This window comes from Nicotiana tomentosiformis, chromosome 4 (genome assembly GCF_000390325.3).
Source record: "Nicotiana tomentosiformis chromosome 4, ASM39032v3, whole genome shotgun sequence".
Classification (NCBI taxonomy): Eukaryota; Viridiplantae; Streptophyta; class Magnoliopsida; order Solanales; family Solanaceae; genus Nicotiana; species Nicotiana tomentosiformis.
The window spans coordinates 59212170-59220921 of NC_090815.1; positions in this window are offsets into that span (position 1 = coordinate 59212170).

Here is an 8752-nt window from a genome sequence, read left to right on the forward strand (position 1 = left end):
AAAATTTGCAAAGAAAATAATGTTTCATGGAGCTGGATTAGGCTTATGTGTTTTGGGTTGAACAATGCACCAAAAAGTAAAGGAAATTTTTTTACGGAAAAGTGCATTTCTGCGGTCCATTATGCGACCGCAGAATCACTCTATAGACCGCATAATGGCCGCAGAGTGAGGCAGTTAATTGGGTCAGTTGGAAGCAATTATGCGGTCGACTATGCGACCGCATAACTGTTATGCGATGCATTATGCGACCGCATAACAGTTATGCGGACCGCATAGTGACCGCAAACACATGCAGATTTTTAGTCATTTTGGTCAGCAATTATTCAACCGATATGCGGTCTGCATATTGATTATGCAATCGCATATGCGACCGTAGAACCTGTTCCGGAGCTTTATTTTTGGGTTTTTAAAACCCGACCCTATTTCGTTAAATACATCTTTGGGCCATTTTTGAGCTATAATATGATATTTTAGAGTGAGAAGGTGTTCTTCAATTATTGTTCTTTAATTCTTGCTCAAGTTTTGGAAGACTAAGAAGGGAAGCTCACTAGGTCTTCATCCTAGAGGTAAGATTCTACACCCTAAACCCTAATTTCGAAATTATCTGAAAATGGGTAATTAGCAAGATAATTTTTGGGCATGAGAGTTATTTATTTTGCATGCATGTGATATCAAGGGGTGTACGACGATTGTTGAACTAAGCATGGTAAAAATTGGGTTGTGGGATGATGGAATCCTCCATAAAAGGACCTTGAAACCTTGTGCACACCTAGTGTTTGATAAAATGCTCAAATGAGCTAGAACCATGATCATCTTTCTAATTTTGGTTCGATTTGATATATTTCTAAAATAGATTGAAGTTGCTAAGAATTTCGGAACATTTAGAGTGTAAGGAAGCTCAAGTGAGGTATGTTGGCTAAACCCTTCTTTAATAATTGGAATTCTTATCATCCTTGTAAGTTCCGAGATGTTGATTACAAATCGAGTATTCCGATAGGTTTTGTGATGAAGATATATGTTCAATTCATGAATATTAAACAGATGGAACATGTATCATGTTGAATGAATAGTATGACCATATGAGACAAGTATATAGTACCATGAGCATACTTTATGTGAGAAGAGTACTAGAAGTGATTACCCACCTCCAAAGAGTCATTGACGTGATAAATGAGACCCAAGCCTAACTTGTATATGTGGATAGTGTGGGAACCATGTGTATGATTCTAAGATGTAAATTTATTACATAGGCACATGATATATGAAAGGCATGGCCTGGAGAGTAATAATAAATGTGTAGGTCTCGCACGGGAGACAAGAAGTTATGAAAAGAGAGTCAATTGAACCCACAATGAGAAGACCCTAGCACTAGGAATGTTATAAAAAAAATCCCAGGAATGTGCGAAGTTGTGTTACACTCCAAAAAGGATATTGACATGAGGGATTTGGATCCCAAGTCTGTGTGGCTGAATAAGAGTAGAGAACTTATGAGGTTAATACCATGGGGACTTAAAGCTCCCTAATAGTCAATCATATACAGGAGGACTAGAGATGCGAAACATATGTCCTTCAAATATGCTAAATTCAAGACTTGTGTCGAAATGTGAAACATTCACCCCAAGTGGGGAGGGAAGGACCATGTTGAGGGTACTTAAGTGCAATAAAATGAGAGTAGGGCCATGTAGCTATGATGTTTGGATATTTTGTTGAAGACATGTGTAGTTTAGAAAAGTGGTAAGGGATAACGTGATTCTCTGAAAAGAAATGCAAAAGATAAACCACTAGTACAAAAATAATGTGGAAGGTTAAGAAATGTAAATTCTTCGTACGTGGCAATATACATGACATGGTCAATGATACTAAAAACTAAGAGTAAGGTTTGCAAAAGGGTTTTATACTTGTTAGAGAGTTAGGGACAATAGAACCCAAGGAAGTACTACAGATCAAATGTGAAAGGCTTGCGAGTTCTTAGAATGAGTTAACCACGGATTTGCGATTTAGCTAAAGTTCCAAGGCTTTAGGAAAGACAGAACGAGTAGGAGAGATAAATGTGATGTTATAATAACCTAAGAGTGCATCGGGACTTGATGGAGAATCTCTTAAGAATCTTACAAGAAAGGAAGTGTTAAGTGATACACGGATGAACACACTTTCTCACGGATATCCCAACAAGTGTCGAGAGGCAAGCAGGATGAATTCCCAACTAAGGGAAAAGACCATGTAACATATGGAAGAACACATGGCTATTCACTAACTAGGAAGAATGAGGCGAGAAGAATTGGAAGAGAAATCTGATATAGATGTTCCACTAATGATGAAATATGGCAAGATGATCATTTATGCCTCTGGGCAACTCAAGAATCATGAGAAAAATAATCCAAAACATGACTTAGGACTTGCGGGTGTGATTTTTACATTAAAGGTTTGGTGTCATTAATTGTATGGGGTCCAGGTGGACATATTCACAGACCAAAAGATCCTTCAATATATTTGCAAATAGAAGAAATTGAATCTAAGGTAGAGAAGATGGCATGAGTTACGTAAAGATTACGATATCAATATTTTATATCATCCGGGGAAGCCAATGTTGTGGCAGATGATCTTACCCGGAAATCCATGGGTAGTTTGGCTCACTTGGAGGCATGTGAAAGGCCGTTGGCCAAGGAAGTTCATCGATTGGCTAGTTTGGGAGTTCATATTGCGAACTCTAATGAAGATGGGGGTAATTGTACAAAATAGGGCTGAATCATCGCCTGTTGTGGAAGTCAAAGAGAAGCAACACAATGATCATTTTTTTTGGTACAACTAAATGAGGGGATTCAAAAACATAAAACTATGGTTTTTCTCTTGGCATGGATGATGGTACACTAAGGTACCAAGGGCGACTATGTGTTCCAAATGTGGATGGTCTCCGGGAAAGGATTATGACTGAATCTCACACATCTAGGTAATCCGTGCACCCAGGTTCTACAAAAATGTATCATGATCTTAAGGAAGTCTATTAGTGGAATGATATGAAGATTAATATGGCGGACGTTTTGGCAAGATGTCCGAATTGTCAGCAAGTGAAGGCCGAACACCAAAGGCCCGGTGGGTTGGCACAGAACATAGAAATTCCAATGTAGAAATGGGAAATGATTAATATGGACTTTGTGGTAGGATTACCGCACACTCCGTGCAAGTTTGACCCAATTTAGGTGATTGTGGATCGACTCATGAAGTCAGCACACTTTTTGCCAGTTAAGTTTACCAACACAGCGGAGCAGTATCTCAGTTGTATATCAAAGAAATAGTCAGGTTGCATGGCACCCCAGTTTCCATCATTTCTGATCGGGGGGCACAATTCACTGCTAATTTTTGGAAGAAAATTCAGCAAGGTTTGAGTACTCAAGTGAATCTTAGTACAGCCTTTCACCCACAGACTGACGGGTTGGCAGAGCGGACCATTCAGACGCTTGAGGATATGTTGCGCGCTTGTGTTATAGACTTCAAAGGTAGCTGGGATGATCATTTACCACTCATAGAATGTACATATAACAATAGCTATCATGCTAGCATTCAAATGGCACCGTTCGAGGTTTTATATGGTAGGAGATGTAGATCTCCCATTGGGTGGTTCAAAATTGGAGAAGCAGAGTTGATAGGGCCAGACCTCGTGCATCAGGCCATGGAAAAAGTTAAAATCATTAAGGAGCGGTCGAAAACTGCTCAGAGTCATCAGAAATCCTATTTGGATGTTCGTCGTAGGGATTTAGAGTTCAAAGAAGATGATTGTTTATTCTTGAAAATTTCCCCCATGAAGGGTGTAATGCGATTTGGTAAGAAAGGGAAACTGAGTCCGAGGTATGTCGGACCGTACAAAATCATTCATAGGATTGGTAAGGTGGCGTACAATCTTGAGCTACCACCTGAAATGTCATTAGTGCACACGGTATTTCATGTGTCTATGTTGAAGAAAGTAGTTGGAGATCTGACACTCAATGTTCCGGTTGAGGCTATTGAGGTAAATGAGAAATTGACTTACGAAGAGATTCCGGATTCTACTATTGATCGGCAAGTCCGAAAGTTGAGAAATAAAGGAATTGCCTTCGTGAAAGTGTTATGGCAAAACCAGCAGGTTGAAGAGGCAACCTGGAAGGCCGAGGAAGAAATGAAGAAGAAGTATCCTTATTTATTTGAATAGCCATATATTTATAAAGTTGTGCTCTATGAAAATGCTAAGAGTTACCTTGTATGAATTATGTATCATTTGTACCGTGATATTAAGGGTGTTTCTTTTCTGGTAATATATTGCTTATAAGGTCACGGTTGGTGTTGTTTTTATATTATATGCATCATTGGAATATGTATATGCTGTTAGGATTAGTTTCTGGGGTTCTCTGGCAGGTGGACAGGCCCAGTTACAGGGGAAACTCTGCCGAAACTTTTACGAATTTGTAAAGATAGCCAAATTTTTAAGGGCCATAAGTAAGTTGAAATTTTGGAAAGGAAGTATGAGATCGATGTAGTCATGAGTTCCTATGTATAATGGTTGGAGGTATAAGGATAACTCTATTCTTAGAAGTGACTTGTGAAACATTTGAGGACGAATGTTCTTAAGTGGGGGAGAATGTAACACCCCGAAAAATTTCAAAGTACTTAAGTACTATTAAGAAACTCGATGTGCGCTAATTATATTATTTTGTGTGAAGATGAGGACTAATAATGGGATGGATATCAATTGGATATGATAATAAGTGTACGAGTCATATTATAAGTGATGTGGGGTCTAGGGAGAGCCCTAAGTCCAAGTCAAGTTGGAAATTTCATGATAGACTAAAGTTCCAAATGAGTACGCACAAGACCAAACTTTGGACGGACATATCTCTCTCTATATATATAAGGAGTTAGGTGATTTATGTCCTATCAAATTAAATTTCTTTGAGTCTAGTTTCTAACGCTTCAAATCGTTTATTAGTTGGAAATTCCTACAAGAAGTTATGACCAAATTACCAAAGGCTGGCGGAGGAGCCTGCGGATGCGAAGCATCCGAGGCCGCGTCCGAAAGAGAGGCTAGCGGTGAAGTACTGCCATAGCGTCTAGGTCCGCATCCGAGCTTCAAAGAGGAGTGAAGTGGGGATGCAAAGCATCCAGGGCCGCATCCAAAACCCAGAAATCTGGGCCTATAAATACAAGGCCGGGTAAAGAGGGTATTTTGTGTATTTGGGGGTTAGGGTTCTTGAAGTGAAGGGGCGATTTTGAGCTCAAATCAAGTCCAATCGATCAAGGTAAGTTGTTAATGATGTTTTGGGTTTATTATTACTCAATATACATGAGTTCTAACATCATTCTTACATCCAAATACAAGATTTCATCATCAAATCCTTAAGAACACAAAAATCACCAAAGTTGTGATTTTTCAAGATTGATCTACTAGAAGTAATTCCAATGCTTCAAACTCATTTATTATGAGTAGTTAAAAGTATTTGAAGCATTTGTTACAAGTTTTAATGGTTGAAAGATTGGATTATAAAACTCTAGTTCATGGCATGAATAGTACTTTTGAGAAAATAAGAGAGAAGGTGAATGGTAATCTTGGCGATGAAATTTATGAATACAATGAACCTATGGGATTTGTTACTAATATTGGTCTCATTGGATGTTGTTATTGTATATTGAAGTTGATTAGTGTAGTACATCGTTGTAGTATCATTCAGGGAAGAATTTGAGGTATGTTGGCTAAACTCTTCTTTAAGAATTAGAATTCCCAATATCCTTGTAAGTTCCGAGATGTTGATTATAAATGGAGTATTCCGATAAGTTTTGTGGTGAAGATATATGTTCAATTCGTGTTTCAAATACTCTTATCATATTGCATTATAAATTGAGGATGTGTCCCATACTATGGATTATGTATCCACAAGTTATAATTTCTAGTCGTGATTTATGTGAAAGTTATTATGCCAAGTTGTGTAGAGATTGTGATTGTGATACACCTCCACCCACATACATTGGGGTGAGGTAGCATGACCGCTTTGTGTGGGGATTATGGTGTAGAGATTGTGATTGTGATACACCTCCACCCACATATATATTGGAGTGAGGCGACATGACCGCTTTATGTAGGGATTGTGATATTGTGGGACTGCACCTCCACCCGCTTACATTGGGGTGAGGCAGTACGACCTCTTTGTGTATAATTTTGGTATTTTTGTGTCACCACCACCCGCATACATTGGGGTGAGGCGGCATAGCCTCTTTGTATTGGTATTGGTATCGTTAATGCATTTCCACCCGCTTACATTGGGGTGAGGCGGTACGACCGCTTTGTGTATGGTTTTGGTATTGTTGCGGCACCACCACCCGCATATATTGGGGTGAGGCGGCATAGCTGCTTTATGTTGGTATTGGTATCGTTGATGCATTTCCACCCGCATACATTGGGGGTGAGGCGGCGTAGCCGCTTTGTGTAGGTTCTTGGTACTGTGGTTATACATCCACCCGCATACATTGAGGTGAGGCAGCAGGGCCGCTTGATTTGAGTTGTGGTATTGTACGTACACCTCTACCTGCATACATCGCGTGAGGCGGCGGGGCCACTTTGTGTGAAGATGGTTATAGAGGATCTCATCTTAAATCCTATAAATGTTATTGATAGCTTTTAATAATCTTGCTATGGTTTAATCGGTTATCTATATTATTCTATTGCTGCACTGGTTCATCATATTCATCTTGTATTTCTGAATTCTTAAATTAGTGTTTAGTTTTCATACTAGTACTATTTGACGGTACTAACATCCCTTTTGCCGGGGGCGCTACATCTTTAAATAGATGCAGGTGGTTCCACGGCAGGAGACATTGATTAGTGATAGCAGCACACCTTCTTCCCAACTAACTTGGTGAGCCCCACTTCATTCCGGGGTCATGAATCCTTTGTACTTTGTGTATTTTTTTTTGGGGTATAGTGGGGCCTTGTTGCCGGCATTATCATTGTGCTCTTCTTTATCTATAGAGGCTCTGTAGACATAGTGTGGGTTGTGTATTGGTGCTGGGGAAGACAAAATATGTTATGTTGTGGTTGTATTACTTGTCCATTGAGACTTTAAAAATGATGAAGCTATTTGAAATGAATTGCTATTGTAGATGTGAACACCATTTTGTCTAATTAATGAAAATAGGTATTATCTCCATTTGTGGATGAGTTTGGGTAGAATGAAATCTAACATGCTTGCTCAGTCGGGTTCACTCGGTTGAGCGCCGGTCATGCTCCTCGGTTTTGGGGCGTGACACAGAGGGAGTAGAGTTGGCCTCTTACCGCCTGAAAAGGGTGGCATATTCTTGGTTTGAGTTGTGGGAGGAATCCCGTGAGGAGGGAAGCCCTCTGGCACGGTGGGGTGAATTCACATATGCCTTTATGGATCATTTCTTGCCTGCCGAAACTAAGGCAGCCCATGCCACTGAGTTTGAAAGCCTGAAGCAGGGTAGTATGAATGTGTGGGAGTATCATATGGAGTATGTGCGCCTGTCCAAGTATGTTATTCACATGCTGCCCACTATGGAGGCTAGAGTGCACCGGTTTGTATAGGGCCTTAGTCCCTTGGTTATTAATGAGGCCGCTACATCTGCCTTAAATTCCGATATGAACTATGGTAAGATGGTGGCATTTGTTCAAGCCACAGAGACCCCAAATTGAAGAATAGAATGGAGCGTCAGAGTAGCAGCAAGGCCCGGTCCACGGGCAACTTTGGTGGTTCCTCCGGTGGTAGTGGTGGTAGGTCAGCATTCAGGGGAGGGTCATCAGGACCATCCCAATCATTCGCCCAGTCTTCGATGGGTGCACAAACATCTGGACCCAGTCAAGGCTACAGGGATCCCCAACAGCAGGGTCGGCCCAACAGAAGGTTTCAGCAACGGAGGCTTCCATGCTCTAAGTGTGGGAGGATGCACTTTGGGTCCTGCTTCATGGACCTACCAGTATGCTATGGGTATGGTGTGAGGGGTCACATTCATAGAGATTGCCGCTCATCCCGCCTAAATATGGACAGAGGTGCGGCACAACCAGCTAGTTCTGCAACTACTACATCCACAGCACCGCCAGCTCGAGGCACCCCAGCAACCGCAGGGCGTGGTGTAGTTAGGGGTGGTGCACAGAATTCGGGAGGACCCAACAGATTTTATGCTATGCGGAGGCGTCAGAATCAGAGGCTTCTCCAGATGTTGTCACAGGTATATTGACTGTCCAATCTCATGATGTGTATGCTCTTATTGATCCCGGTTCCACTTTGTCATATGTCACACCTTATGTTGCTATGGAATTTGGGATAGAACCAAAATAGCTTCATGAGTCATTCTCTGTATCTACTCCTGTTGGTGAGTCTATTTTGGCCGCGCGAGTTTATAGGGATTGTGTTGTCAAGTTGCATAGTCGGGATACCATAGCCGATCTTATTGAATTTGGAATGGTTGATTTTGATGTGATAATGGGAATGGACTGGCTTTATTCTTGTTTTTCCAAGCTTGATTGTCAAACTAGGACTATTAGGTTCGAATTTCCAAACGAGCCAGTTATTTAGTGGAAGGGCGATGATGTAGTGCCAAAGGGTAGGTTTATTTCTTACCTTAAGGCCACAAAAATGATCAACAAGGGGTGTATTTACCATTTGGTCTGAATTACGGACATCGATGCTGAGGCACATACACTTGAGTCCGTGCCTATTTTGCGAATGAATTTTCGGGAGTCTTTTTGGAAGATCTCCCTGGGATCCCACCAGAT